This window comes from Nannobrachium achirus, assembly GCF_963921795.1.
Source record: "Nannobrachium achirus genome assembly, chromosome: 9".
Classification (NCBI taxonomy): Eukaryota; Metazoa; Chordata; class Actinopteri; order Myctophiformes; family Myctophidae; genus Nannobrachium; species Nannobrachium achirus.
The window spans coordinates 6,747,688-6,763,598 of record NC_137818.1 but is presented as its reverse complement, the minus strand read 5'-3'; the positions used below and the strand labels follow the sequence as shown (position 1 = coordinate 6,763,598).

General features: G+C 44.1%; 1 protein-coding gene across 1 annotated transcript in view; it reads right to left on the bottom strand.

Annotated features, from left to right (window-relative positions):
* LOC308291822 (neurotrypsin-like) overlaps positions 1–1,257 on the bottom strand; it is a 76,137-nt gene extending 74,880 nt beyond the window's left edge. The window contains exon 1 of the mRNA XM_080733954.1: positions 1,150–1,257. The gene's annotated coding sequence lies outside the window, so the exon portion shown is untranslated. The remainder of the gene's footprint in view (positions 1–1,149) is intronic.
* Positions 1,258–15,911: the final 14,654 nt, after the last annotated feature.

Genomic DNA, 15,911 nt, shown 5'->3' with positions numbered 1-15,911 from the left:
TGCCATGTTGTCGTTCGTTTACTCGGTGCACTTGGTGCGTTGTCGTTCGGAAATCCAGTGCGGGGCCACCGGTGTGCTGAGTGCACGCAACTGAACGACCCTACTCAGAAGATGGTGTTTGACGGTGTGGTGCGTCAGTGCAGTGTTTTCATTGGTTGGTTTTCATGGCCATGTCTCGAGCGCTTCTCAGCTGTGAACAATGGCGTAGGAAATGATAACAAAATGCACCGTTTGCTGCTTTATTGGTCCTTTGGGCTTTATTGTTGCACATGCACCAACGTGTAAACTAATAGCAGGTTGGCCAATGTTATGAATTAAATTACCTATCAATAGCAACGTTACGTTAGCAACTGCTGCTTTTCAGAACGTTTTCTGACTAAAAAAGTGCACAGCTGCCTCTAAACTGGTCGTTCATAGATAAGCCACACTGAACGCAATGACAGCGTCACCGCCCACTGCACTCACTACACTGAGCACACACCCGGTGCACATTTCCGAACGCACCCTATATATAAAAGTCTGACCTGCAGGGGTGTCACAGGGGTATACTTTAGCTATTGAAAAATAGCAGATATAAAAGCTCTGCTATTTTTGAAAAGTCGTGAAAATGTGTGCAAATCTTTGAATACATTTGTAAGTAAAATTTTGCTTCTGGGGGGTCCCTAGAACTAAATATTCACATGAAAAAGTTTGAGCACCACTGACATAAACATAGTTTTTTTCAAAAAACGATTTGAAATATTCAAAGAAGTTTTCACAATTTATCAAAAATAGCAGATCTACAAGCTCGCAGCTCGCTGTGTGCTTGTATATCTTTTTCAATAGTTAAAGCACAAAATAATGCATAATAAAGCGTTCCCAGTCTAAATGGGTTAAACCCCCTCCCCCTATGAAGAACATTCATGGGGGGCCCACAGTGAATCCTTGTACCCAGGGCCCAGAATGTGGTGTGACACCCCTGCCGACCTGCCTTAACCTATTATGTGTAAATACTGTCAGTCCATCGTTTGTTTGTCTCTTTGATTGGTCAAAAACCTCAGAACTTTGAACAAAAACACATTTCACCCACTTTTCTTCCTTTTTCCTCCTCCTGTCAACCTGTGATGTGATCAATAAATGAAGCAGAATTTTAAATGTAATTTCTCTCACCTTTCACCACAAGAGAAGATGCTGTTGAAGTCCTTCTGCTCTCACTACTGTCTGTCTGTCTGTCTGTCTGTCTGTCTGTCTGTCTGTCTGTCTGTCTGTCTGTCTGTCTGTCTGTCTGTCTGTCTGTCTGTCTGTGTGTGTCTCTATTTATAGCAAACTTAACTCCACCCTTTGACACAGTGTCATGTCACCCTCTCAACACACCCATTTTATACACTCTCAGAGTTACAGACCTGTAAGGGTCCATTTGGTTCCATTTTATACACTCTCAGAGTTACAGACCTGTAAGGGTCCATTTGGTTCCATTTGTACACTCTCAGAGTTACAGACCCTGTAAGGGTCCATTTGTACACTCTCAGAGTTACAGACCCTGTAGGGTCCATTTGTACACTCTCAGAGTTACAGACCCTGTAAGGGTCCATTTGTACACTCTCAGAGTTACAGACCCTGTAGGGTCCATTTGTACACTCTCAGAGTTACAGACCCTGTAGGGTCCATTTGTACACTCTCAGAGTTACAGACCCTGTAAGGGTCCATTTGTACACTCTTAGAGTTACCAGATTTCATGGTATTGTTTCTTCAAATGTACTGTTTTAGTAGGATATCTCTTCTGTCAGGCCGAAACCTCCTAACTCCAAAATGTTCATTTTCGTGAAAATGAGCTCAAGTGGAGTTAGGAGGTTTTGACCGAAGGGCTTTTTACTACTTTTTATTGGTTCGATATTATTCTAACCAACACACAGACGTAAAGGGTGTTCAATAGCACATATTTATGAAAAAAAAGGAGCCAAATCGGGTGGAGTTGGCTGGTTTGGCAGAAAGTGTTGAGTTAGGAGGTTTTGTCCCAAGCACTTTTTACTACTTTCCATTGGTTTAATATTATTTTAACCGACACTCAGATGTAAAGGGTGTTCAATAGCCCTGATTTATGTGAAAATAAACATTTATTTATGTGAAAATGCAGTTAATCTAATCTGCAGTTAACCTAATCTTCCAATGTTCAATGGCAAAAATACATTTAATTTGTTAATCACAATGACGGTGTGAAGTCGTTAGACGTTAGTTACTCACCAGCGTTAGTTTCAGTGAGGTTAAGGTTAGGGTTAGGGTTAGGCATAGTTTTACTGAGGTTAATGTTGGGGTTAAAGTTAGGGTTAGGGTTAGGTTTAGGTGGTCACACCTCCGCGCGGTCCAAGCGAACAAAAAGGAGCGCTCCCTAGCTCCAGTTCAGCCAATCAAAAGCTTCCATGGGCGGGGTTTGCCCAGAACTCATGTGCGTTTCCAAATAACGCGTCGTGGACAGCCGTACGGTCCCCGACCGTGGCCTGTTCGTCTGACTCAGTGGTGGAAAAAGTACTCAAATGTTTTACTAGAGTAAACGTATCTATCCTGCAATGTAACACTGTTACAAGTAAACGTAGGGAATTCGAAATTAAAAGTACTTTGTCGTACGGGGCCGCCCAATGGCCTAAGCCAGGGGTTCCCAAACTTTTTTGTCTCAGGGTACCCCATGAATATTTATTTTAATCCGAGGCACCCCTACATTATTGCGACCGTAGGTCGCATTTACTATCAAACCCTGCACAAAGTGTCAGTCCGTCAGTCCGTCAGTCCGTCAGTCCGTCAGTCTGTCTGTCACACCTCACACGTCACACTCTTGCCCTGCTCATATCTCCGCAACCGTTGCCCCGATCCATGCCAGATTTTGCACACACACTCCTTACCTGCCAAACTACAACCTCCAAGGACCCCCGGAGCTCCAGGGACCCCCAGGTCCCTGGGGGACCCCCAGATGTAAAAAATGACCAAATGTGCTAAACTGACCAAATGACCAACCCAACGGGGCTGCTCACGGGGAATTCCCGGGGACCACCGACTCCTGGTGCTCCAGAATGGATGCAAAAGTGGTGGCGCCCCCAGTGGAGGACCCCCTACACTGCAGCTCACATAAAATGCCGTAACTCCGGCTAGGAGCGACCGGGACAGCCGGGGCCGGTACCTATTCGTCCGCCTTGCCGGCGCGGAGACCCCACCCCTCATTTCTCACATGGCCCTCTTCTAGCGCCACCATGAGGCCGATTCTTGCAAAACACATTTTTGGACACTGCTCCTACAATTTTTGCCCTAAAATCACGCAAATCGGTACACAGTATGTCTACACTCATCCCATCAACATGAATCTGTCCCATATAGCGCCACCTCCAGGCCGATTTTTAAAAACACATTTTTGGACACTGCTCCTACAGATTTTGCCCTAAAATCACGAAAATCACTACACAGTATGTCTACACTCATGTCATCAACATGGATCAGGAAGATTTTGGCAAAACACATTTTTGCCCTATTTGTGGAGATAAGTGACCTACGGTCGCTTATCTCCCGATTAGGGAGCCTTACTGGTAATTGTCACTCCCAGCACCTTATATTTATAGCATATCGTTGTCGGGTGGAAACCTTGTATGTCCAAAACCGTTCGTTTTGTATTTATCATCTATGAAATGTACAGATCTACAAGCACACAACGCCTCGCATCGCAAGGCGTTGTGTGCTTGTAGATCGGCTGTTTTCACTAATTTTGTGCGACAGTCCTGTATGATGAAGCAGGGCTTTGCTTTACCAAAAGACGTACACATTTGAAACTTGGAGATACGAGGTTTCTGCCCGACAGTGACGATATTTTAGTGATTATGTTCTGAGGAAAACATTGAGATAATAGCCATTTTGGTTAGAACTGACTGAAAACAACTTTGTACTTCAAGTTTAAAATACCAAATATTTTTGTGTCCAAGTGGCCAAATAAATTGGAAATATTATCAAATGATCTCGCAGCACCCCTGGACTGCCGTCACGGCACCCCAGGGTGCTCCGTCGCCCACTTAGAAAACCCCTGGCCTAAGATGTCATCCTGGGCTCTGCTCTCCCTCTGCCAACCTGGGGAGAGCCCCGAACTGAGCTCATGCTTCCTTCAATGCATGAGGAGTGAGCAGGCCGCTTCTTATCACCTGACAGGGGGGAGCTTCCCCGGTTGGACATGGAAGGAACTAGCCTGGGATCCCTTGAGTCGGGAGCGGAAACCACTCTACGTCCGTCCGTCCGTCAGACGTCACACTTTGCCCCCACTCATATCTCCGCCACCATTGCCCTGATCCATGCCAAACTTTGTACACACACTTCTTGGCTGCCAAACCACAACCTCCACCCCTCATTTCTCACATGCCCCTCTTCAAGAGCGACCATGAGGCCGATTCTTGCAAGACACATTTTTTGACAGTCATGTCATCAACATGGATCTGTCCCATTTCCCATATTCCCTCCTGATTGGCTACCATTTCAAAGTTTGTGTATGCGACCTGATGGTCGCTTATTTCCCGATTTATTTTAACAATAATTTATGGGTTCATTTTACGCCCTCAAGAGTTCACCTCTTCTTTACTTGTGTAAACCTGTAATGTGACAATAAAGCTGATTCAGATTCTGACTATGAGACTGACCAATGACCAATGACTAAATAAACATCACACTGCCCTATCTGCTGAGTGTTTTCAGATATTTAACCACTTGAACTGTCAATACTTAATAAACTTTTTCCCCCCTACACCAAAGCTCTTTCCCAAAAATAGCCAATCTAATAGCCGATCTACAAGCTCACAACGCCTCGCATCGCAAGCCGTTGTGAGCTTGTAGATCTGCTATTTTTAGCTAAAGTTCTCAGAATATGGACGCTAGGGTTCAAGTGGTTCATATAAAAAAGGAGAAGATTTGGAGGACCCCCTGTAGTAACTCTGGGGAACCCCTAGGGGTCCCGGACCCCCCGTTGAAGACCCCTGCTGTAATGTGACTACCAGTAAGACTCCCTAATCGGGAGATAAGCGACCGTAGGTCGGTTATCTCCACAAATAGGGCAAAAATTTGTTTTTCCAAAATCTTCCTGATCCATGTTGATGACATGAGTGTACTGTGTAGTGATTTTCGTGATTTTCGGGCAAAATCTGTAGGAGCAGTGTCCAAAAATGTGTTTTTAAAAATCGGCCTCAAGGTGGCGCTATATGGGGCAGATTCATGTTGATGGGATGAGTGTAGACATACTGTGTAGCGATTTGCGTGATTTTAGGGCAAAAACTGTAGGAGCAGTGGCCAAAAATGTGTTTTAAAAATGGGCCTGAAGGTGGCGCTAGAAGAGGGCCATGTGAGAAATGAGGGGTGGGGTCTCCGCGTTGCCTTGGCGGACGAATAGGTACCGGCCCCGGCTCTCCCGGACGCTCCCAGCCCGAGTTACGGCATTTTATGTGAGCTGCAGTGGAGGGGGTCCTCCACTGGGGGCGTCACCACTTTTGCATCCATTCTGGAGCACCAGGAGTGGGTGGTCCCCAGGAATTCCCCGTGAGCAGCCCCGTTGGGGTGGACCTGGGGGTCCCTGGATCTCCGGGGGTCCTTGGAGGTTGTAGTTTGGCAGGTAAGGAGTGTGTGTGCAAAATTTGGCATGGATGGGGGCAACGGTTGTGGAGATATGAGCAGGGCAAAAGTGTGACGTGTGACGTGTGACAGACAGACAGCCCGTGGAGGTTTTGATAGTAAATGCTCCCTACGGTCGCAATAAAGTTGATTCAGATTCAGATTCTGACTATGAGAGTCTGAAAACATGACTAATGACTAAATAAACATCAAACTGCCCTATCTGCTGGGTGAAGTACAACAATGTGCAAACACAGCAGCGAGACTGCTGATCTGGTCCTTGTACCCATAATATGGAGATCCCTGATGTCATCAATATTAAGCTCATGCCTGGGAATGCCCATATATGGACATATTGTGTCAGTCGAGGTGCGCGCACGCCAGTGGCGTAAATATGGAGGTGCAGCTGGTACAGCCGCACCAGGGCCCACACACACAGGGGCGCATGAAGGAAGAGGAAAAAAAAAAGAAAAAAAAATCTGTCTGCGCGACCACACTTGGTAATACGGTAATGACGTTCGGCGGTGGAATGCATCTGCGCGGCCGCAACAAGTATTACAGTAATGGGTTTAGGTGCTGAGTAGCTGCCTAGGCTAGGCCCTAGCTGGTGGAGTGCCGAGTGAATGATAATTTGTCCAATCATCCTTTGAGACCTGTCAGCTGTGTGTCAATCAGTCAGGATGGGTCGTGTCTATTTAATGTGCAGCACTGAAAGGCTTGCATTGTAGACCTAGTGTTCTATTTATTTGGTCATGTCAGAGCCCTGGTCATGTTTATAGGCCTATTTAAAAAAAAGGTGCGCACCAAGCAACATATCCAGGTCCTCCCCTGAAGCCCCAAAGACACCCGAAAATGACTTAATAAAGGTAACCCGTTTTAGTTGACTTTATACCCAAAAATACCCATTTTGACCGACCTTATAACCGGAAATACACAATTTTTCGCGGCGCCGCCATGCGGCGCCAAATGTCTCCTAGCTTTGTGCTCCCCCTAGTGGGGACAGAGTTAGGCGCCAGTGCTTACTGCAATGATATTGTTTATGTCCTTTGTACATTCTTGTACTTCTGCTTATGTGGACATAAATAAACATTTCAAATGTCACTTGCGCTTGTGTATATAGGGGTGGGTGGGTTGGGTTGGGGGGCCCACAACAAATATCTGCACCAGGGCCTATCACAATGTTGTTACGCCACTGGCGCACACACACACACACACACACACACACACACACACACACACACACACACACACACACACACACACACACACACACACACACACACACACACACACACACACACACACACACACACTCTCTTAAAATATAATCTTAAGTATAGGAAAGTAGCCTGGACATGGTTTGAACATGCACAGTACTTTCACAGATATTACATTTACCCCTCAACTTGTGTTCATGCCCAAAATCATTGGATCAGGTTTTGCAGCAGTAATATACCCTAAATCAAGGGTCTTCAACAGGGGGTCCGGGACCCCTAGGGGGTCCTCAGAGTTACTGCAGGGGGTCCTCCATATCTTTGTGTGAAAGAAACATTTCTTTCTCCTTTTTTAAATTAACCACTTGAACCCTAGTGTCCACATTCTGAGAACTTTAGCCATAAATAGCAGATCTACAAGCTTGTAGATCGGCTATTTTCTGCAAAGAGGTTTGGTGTAGAGGGGGAAAAAGAGCAGACTAAGTAGAGAGTGAAAGGTCAAGTTTATTAAGTATTGACGGTCCAAGTGTTTAAACATCTGAAAAAAACAATTTACATGAATCCAAACCTTCTCGGCAGGGTTTGCCTGCGTCACCGAACCGTTTGCCTAGAACTGACGTGGGATTCCAAATAACGCATCATGAACCTAGCTGACCTCTCACCTTCGGACATCACAAAGCCCAGACAGCCTCAGTGCAGCTACACTGTCACACACATACAGGGGCGTCACAAGGGGGGGGGGGGGGTTCTTCTTCTGGGGGATGCCCGGAACTAAATATTTTGAGATGGGGGTCCGTGGCCAAATAAAATACATATCATCTTGGGGGTCCTTGACATGAAAAAGTTTGAGCACCACTGACGTGGAAACATAGATTTTCAAAATTAGCAGATCTACAAGCTCACTTAAGCTGAGCTTGTATATCTGCTATTTTTCAATAGTTAACATCCATGGGGGGCCCGCAGTGAATCCTTGTACCCAGGGCCCAGGATTTGGTGTGACGCCCCTGCACACATAGATTAGACCCAACCAAATGATAACTAGAGAAAAGGATAAATACATCACTTATTGGAAGGAGCTTACACAACCACAACACAAACACAGAACATATCTGTCCCTAAACGGACTCAGCACAGCAACTGTGCTGTGTTTGTGAATTGGGTGAATTGAGGACACATGTCATCAAACGGTGCTTCTGAGGTTCAAATATGCTGAATAAATGATGGACCTTGATGTGGAAAGGGTTGAAAAGCAGTGTTTTAAAGTGAACTCTAGGTTATCACTCTAGGTTATCCTCTGCTGTATTTCATAGGGGTGTAACGATACATTTTAACAACAATACGATACACATCACGATACATGGTTAACGATACATAGACGATATTGGTTCATTCATGGCGATACGATACAATTCGATTCAATGATTTAAAATCGATATAGTAACTATTTAGCAACAAAATTAAATCTGTGTAAAACGTGTAAAAATCTATTATTATGGAAGTAAACGCTGTGATTATCTAGCAAATACAGGGACATTATATTTCAACGCATATGAAGAAACCCACCTTGACATGAACACAGAGATTACACACATTTATCACACAAAATCTGTAGAAGCAGTGTCCAAAAATGTGTTTTGCAAAAATCGGCCTGATGGTGGCGCTAGAAGAGGGCCATACAGCTGGTGGAGCTATAGTCATAGGAACGGACTTAAATTTACCCTTCAACTTGTGTTCATGCCCAAAATCATTGGATCAGGTTTTGGGTCCGGGACCCCTAGGGCAGGGGTTCCCAAACGTTTTTGTCTCAGGGCAGCCCATGAATATTTTTTTTTAATCCGAGGCACCCCTACATTATAATGTTCACTCACAGCACCTTATATTTAGAGCATATCGTCGTTGTTGGATGGAAATCTTTTATGTCCAAAACCGTTAGTTTTGTATTAATAAACTATAAAATGTAATAAACTAGTGAAAACAGCAGATCTATAAGCACACAATGCCTCGCATCGCGAGGCGTTGTGTGCTTGTAGATCGGCTGTTTTCACTAGTTTTGTGCGACAGTCTTATATAATGAAGCAGGGCTTTGCTTTGCCAAAAGACGTGCACATTTGAATCTTGGATACAGTACAAGGTTTCTGTCTGACAGTGACGATATTTTAGTGCTTATGTTGCGAGGAAAACGTTGAGATAAAAGCCATTTTGGTTAGAACTGACTGAAAATAACTTTGTACTTCAAGTTTAAAATGATACAAAATATTTTCTCAAGTGTCCAAATAGATTCCAAATATTATCAAATGATTTCGCGGCACCCCTGGACTGCCGTCGCGGCACCCCAGGGTGCCCCGTCACCCACTTTGAAAACCCCTGCTCTAGGTTATCGCATCCTCTGCTGTTTTTCCACTCTTTCTGCTGTTGCTGCTCATTGCATGACAACTGTTGTCATGACAACTGCATGTTGCTCTGCTTGTCATGACGGTGACCCAAACTTGGAGAGGATATGTTTTTTGTTTTTTTTTTGGTCATTAAAGGTCCACAGAATGAGAGGCCTGCTCTGCCGGAAACATCGCTGAAGAAAGTTATGGACATTTTAGTTTAATGAAGCCATTGAGGTTTCAGTGGATCGTCTATAAATGCTTTCCAGATACACAGATCAACACCAAGTCAGAAAATACACCCACAAAACCTTTACAAATGATTTATAGGCATTTTGTTGTACAGATCAATTTGCCCAATACTTTCATCTTTACTTCAATAATAATTCACTTTGGCTGACCCCATCGACATGTCCGTAGCACAGACAGATGTATCCGTGGCAAGACTTGGTTTTGTCCATGGAGAATTCTAGATTTTCAATTAAAACACTATTATAATGTTCTTATTTTGATCATAAAGGCCCAATTACTGAATGTCAGTCTCCAGGTTTTCTTCAGAATATTTTTGACACTTATTTGTTTTACTATGACACTAAGATAAGAATCCAGCTAGTACTAGTGGTTCTCAAATATGTTATTTGCAAGGACCGCCATAACACTGAGTGTCACTACAAATGGAACATCCATTTGGTTCCAAATATCCAAAAAATTAAAAATAATTTAAACGTTATGGTGATTGAAGTAATTCCGACGTTTGTAAGAGGGGGGGCAGATTAAAACAGCTTCTCCAAACAGAAACATTTTGGATAATTACACTAAAATTGACAACTTACCCTGGTAAGTTAAAGTTATACTATGTAACTTTTTTTATAAAACATATCTTAAAATTGTCCTAACTATTAAATCGCTAAAGTTTTAGAACCCCTACTCTGTTAATTTCAGCCCCAAAAGCCTTTTCTTTATATGTTTTCTACATAGCTGTGACAGGGGCTGTATTTCCCGGCAAAATGATGTCATCTCCCACATGATACACTACCGGCCAATCACAGCGCGGATCATACACCACCGGCCAATCACAGCGAGTCTTGCTGTCTCTAAAGGAAGTAGCTTCCCTCAGCAACTGTGTTTACGTTGGTGAAGGAATCTTGCCTGCTACTCCCTCAATCCTGATCTAAAAATGATGGGAGACGGCTCTACGGATACGTATCGGCGAGGCGGAGGTGCTCGCGGCGGCCCCGTTCCGGTGGTCCTTGGCGACTCCGGCCGAAAAAAGCAATACCGCTACTGACCACTAGTTGAGCAGCTTCCACAGTACAGCTTTAAATATTGTATATAAATATTGTATTCTTATAGCTTCTATTGCAACTCTATATACAAAATATGAATATCACATGCTGTGGTTCCTATCATTTAATTAATGTAATTTTTGTATTCTACTTGTGGCTTCTGAGTCTAGCCTGATGTATTTTATCTTTTTTCTATTTGATATGTTTTTGGTATGTTTTTCTAATGTATAGACACTTGGTAATGTTGTGATTGTATGCATTGTTTCCTATATTGATCACTAAGTGGTGATGTCTTGTTGCTTGATTGATCAAACCCTGGATATTCATACTATCACTGTGACATCACAGGTGATATCACAGTGACAGTCCATATATGGGTATCCCTTTTATGCCCATATATGAAGATCCCTGATGTCATTGATATCACTGGTCAGATGGGAAAGGCATGGCCCATATCTGTGTGGCTGGTTCAGATAGGGATCTCCATGTATAGGCATAAAATTGTATGTATATGGATACATATTATTATTAATAAAGGATCAAATACAATAAAAAGTCCATATATGGTCATTCCCAGAAACAGAATCCCTTTTATGCCCATATATGGAGATTTCTGATGTCATCAATCCCAGGCCGAAAACGTTAATATTAAGTCATATATATATATATATATATATATATATATATATATATATATGGATATAGAATATATGAATAAAGGATAAAATAAATAAAATTCCCAGATGATGCCCTGTTAGAATTACCCCCTTATGCCCATATATGGAGATCCCCAGGCATCAAACCCAGGCACTAACTCACCAAGACCCTGCTTGGCTTTACGTTTTATGTCCATATATGGAGATTCCTATATTATCAATATTAATAAGGACATTATTAAGGATATTATGTTACCAATATTAAGGACATATTAAGGCATGTTTTGACATAACATTGTTGACTATCATGCAGGGGTCTCCATATATGAGTAACTAGTCCCATAAACATCACTGGCCAGATGGCCAAGAATTGGCGCGTGTCACCCTGAGGTGCCTTACTAGTTCTATACCCTCTCCAAAGAGCACCTGTTTTTTGAGCGGTGGTCACACCGTCTCCATAGCGTGGCCGTGTGTGTAGGTATGTTTGTTTGTTAGTTTGTTTGTATGTGGGTTTGTATGTGGGTCTGTATGTAGCCTCAAGCCTGTGTAGTACCTTTTCTGTCCACACATGTTAAGGGAGGGGCGCTGTTGTCCAGGCCCCACACACACACACACACACACACACACACACACACACACACACACACACACACACACACACACACACACACACACACACACACACACACACACACACACACACACACACACACACACACACACACACACACACACACACACACACACACACACACACACACACACACGGGGGGGGGGGGGGGGGGAGAACCACCGCTCAGTTCACACGGGTGTGATTTTTTCTATATCACTCACGGACCCACACAGCGCTTCTACATCTTTTATCTGTCCATTTGGTTCCATTTGTACATTCTCAGAGTTACAGGCCAGTATAAAGGGTCCATTTGGTTCCATCTGTACACTCTCAGAGTTACAGACCTGTAAGGGTCCATTTGGTTCCGTCACTCTCAGAGTTACAGACCTGTAAGGGTCCATTTGGTTCCATTTGTACACTCTCAGAGTTACAGACCAGTAAGGGTCCATTTGTTTCCATTTGTACACTCTCAGAGTTACAGACCTGTAAGGGTCCATTTGGTTCCATCACTCTCAGAGTTACAGACCTTTTATGGTCATTCGGGGCTATCTCTCTATGTGTTTCTGGTACAGGCACGTGCCGTGCACACATAGACATCAAAGGGGGCTCAAGCCCCTGCCCTTTTATCCATCAGTTAAAAGTGCCCTCTCCAGACCATGAATGCAGTTTTTACTATGGTGAAAGAAATGCAAATGCCCTCTTTCCATGCCATACCTGAAGGCAGCATTCAAGAATATGTCCTTGTCCAAACTCTCCTGAACAAGAATGCAGCATCTTATGTTGAAATCAAGAAATTTGTAGAAATCAAGCATCGAAAATTGCCGCCCGCCATGCTCACAACGCGTCGCAGCGCGACACGTTATGAGATTGGAGGTCTGCTATTTTCGATGTTTTCAACAAAAGGCCCTTTTAGAAATGTCAGCCCCTGCCTCTCTAACATTCTCTGCACATCAGTGTTCTGGTAGTATTATTGTTCATATGTCAGTGACAAAAAACCTTTTTTAGACAAAAAATCACACCCGTGTGAACTGAGCGGTGGAGTCTGTGCGCGTGTGTGTGTGTGTGTGTGTGTGCGTGCGTGCGTGCGTGCGTGCGTGTGAGTGTGAGTGTGCCTTGCCTGTTCTGGCCTGGCCTGAACAACAGCGCCCCTCCCTTAACATGTGTGGTCAGAAAAGGTACTACACCACAGGCTTGAGGCTACATACAGACCCACCCACATACATACATACATACATACATACAAACAAACATACATACCTACACACACGGCCACGCTATGGAGACGGTGTGACCACCGCTCAAAAACACAAGCCACCTCCGGCCATTGGTTATGACATCAGGAAATGTCTCATTGTTTTCAGCAATCTTCATATTATGGGCTTAATATTGATGACATCAGGGATAAAAGGGACAAGGACGGCATTAATTTACAAGTGTGACTCGCGTAGCGACAACCACACTAGTCCTCATGAGACTCATGACACAATATGTCCATATACGGGCATCCCCAGATATGGCCTCACCCTCCGCTGTAGATGAGGTCCTACGGTCCTTCATGCCGTCTGTGGTGGAACTCCTCCTTTTCCTATCCACAAAGTAAAGGTATAAAACAGGGGTCTTCAACAGGGGGTCCGGGACCCCTAGGGGGTCCTCAGAGTCACTACAGGGGGTCGTCCAGATCTTTGAGTGATAAAAACCTTTTTCTCCTTTTTTATATTAATCACTTGAACCCTAGCGTCCATATTCTGAGAACTTTAGCCAAAATTAGCAGATCTACAAGCTCACAACGCCTCGCCCTGCAAGGCATTGTGAGCTTGTAGATCGGCTATTTTTGGCAAAGAGCTTTGGTGTAGAGGGGGAAAAGAGCAGACTATTTACAGAGTGAAAGGTCACGTTTATTAAGTATTGACGGTTCAAGTGGTTAAATATCTGAAAACGCAAATTGACATGAATCCAAAATACACTGACGATTGTGCTGTCAAACAATGACACTATATGGAATCTATGATAAGGTGGGGGTCCCCGCTTCATCTCTCTCTCGACTAAGGGGTCCTTGGCCTGAAAACGTTGAAGACCCCTGGTATAAAACAATGTACGTCAGCGTGCGTGTAACAGCTGCACTCACATGCACTCACGGTCAACCTCTCACACATACACACGTTTGTTATGAAATAGGCCTACATTTGCAGGCATTGACACTAAGGCTTACCCACCTGCCCCCGGTAGGTAAATCAAACTTTGGGGCAGGTGAAGTTTCCTTTCAGGTTGCCTGACCGGGCAAGTGCTTGTTTGAGAGGGGACGCAACCGTCCACGTATACACAACACCAGATATCTGTTTAAACACCTGAACGTGGCCAGCGTCTTCTGGTCTGTGGAATGTCAAATAAGAGCACTGTTTACCTATAATGGGCTGTTTTCACTGTTGCTACACTTCAAAATATAAAATAGGGGTGAACCCATAGTCATATTCAATCATAGCTATGTAGGTATTTGGATACATATTTATTAGGGATGTTAATCAACGCATTATTTGCGAATCGACGCGTCGTGGCCGAAAATCGACGCGTCGATCGACTTTTTTCACTCCCCCCCCCCCCCCCGCTAAGCTGCAGCTGAGAGGAGACCACAACGGCGCATTACTTTAAGCAACACAACTTGCAGCAGCACCCACCAGAACTTGCATCAAAGCCCTAATAATAATTATAATAAACAATTGCTCTTCCTTGCGTTAGGATGGAGTCTGTTCTCTATAGACTAGAAGCGGAGTGACAAAGTCCATGGAACCGTTCCGTTGTGGGAGCGCTCAGGCTGGCGGTTACCCCAGGCTAGTGTATCAAATGTGGAGCTTTGTTTGGTCTGCCTCGCTGGCTCGCTCTCCCTTCCCGCAGGGGCGGGCATTTGCTCTACGCAGACTACGCAACTGCGTAGAGCCCCAAGGCAGAGGGGGCCCCCTGCTGGGCTCATTATTCTGAGCATTTAGAAAAAAAAAGTAAGTCTCTAGCCCATTCCTGTCAAAAGTTATGATTGTTTAAAGAATTGACCAACTGCTCACTGGAGTCAATAGGTTTCACACAGAGATCAAACTTCCTTCGCCAAACAGGAAGTGCCCTTCACCAAACAGGAAGTGCCTCTATATCTCATGAACCGTTTGTCGTACAGACTCGGGGCTGGTGTCATATGACTTGATTAAGAGTCCTTAACCTTAATTGGCGCTTCCTTCGCCAAACAGGAAGTGCCCTTCGCCAAACAGGAAGTGCCTCTATATCTCATGAACCGTTTGTCGTACAGACTTGTGGCTGGTGTCATATGACTTCATCAAGAGTCCTTCACCTTAATTGGTTTAACTTAGTCCTGTCCCCTCTTCTGATTGGCTGTTGCCCCTTGTGACGTGGGTAGAGCTGCGAGGGCCCGGTCATTGCTGCTTGCAGCTTTAATGTTATCAAAATTTTGAAAAATAATAATTAAATTAAATAATTAATAATTAAAATATAATTTTAAAGTATTATTATTCACTGATATTCCCTTATTGTTATTAAAATAATTATTGTCCTGCATCAAATATGTCCTGTATAAAAATATACATATAGGCCTACTCTATATAGGCTACCTTACTGTACTCTTCTTAAATTAATCAAATAGATCCAAAATGATTGTGGTTAGGTATTTAAAACCAACCATAATGACAACAAATAGGCTTCCTCTGCCTCTGCTCTTCATTGTCTTGTCAAGTTCATCGTCTTGTCATGCTAAATCATCACTTTTTCAGAATAGGTATTGAGTTGGAGGGTGGCATTTTTAATTCCTGCACTTCGCACGCACGCATACTGTTTTTTTTCACGCATATCTATTTTTCACGCGCGCTCATGGGGGGGGGGCCTCTTTTACTACCTTTGTGGGGAGCCCCCAGTTTATAAAAACCGCCCCTGCTAGGCTTCCCGACCGTGTCCACGGGTGTGTCGCATTAACGGCGAGTAGTGTATTTATTTTGTGTTGTGTTTTATTGTCAATCTTGACAAAATCACTGCACAAGAGGCGACGTTGCCATTAAATAAGCGAGCTTTCGTGTCAAGCATGCATGCAAAGGCAGGAGGTAAACAAAACACATCCAGTCGGCGCGCACTGCTATCACGCGGCACACAAACAGACCAGAAGTGTTTCTCAACCAGTA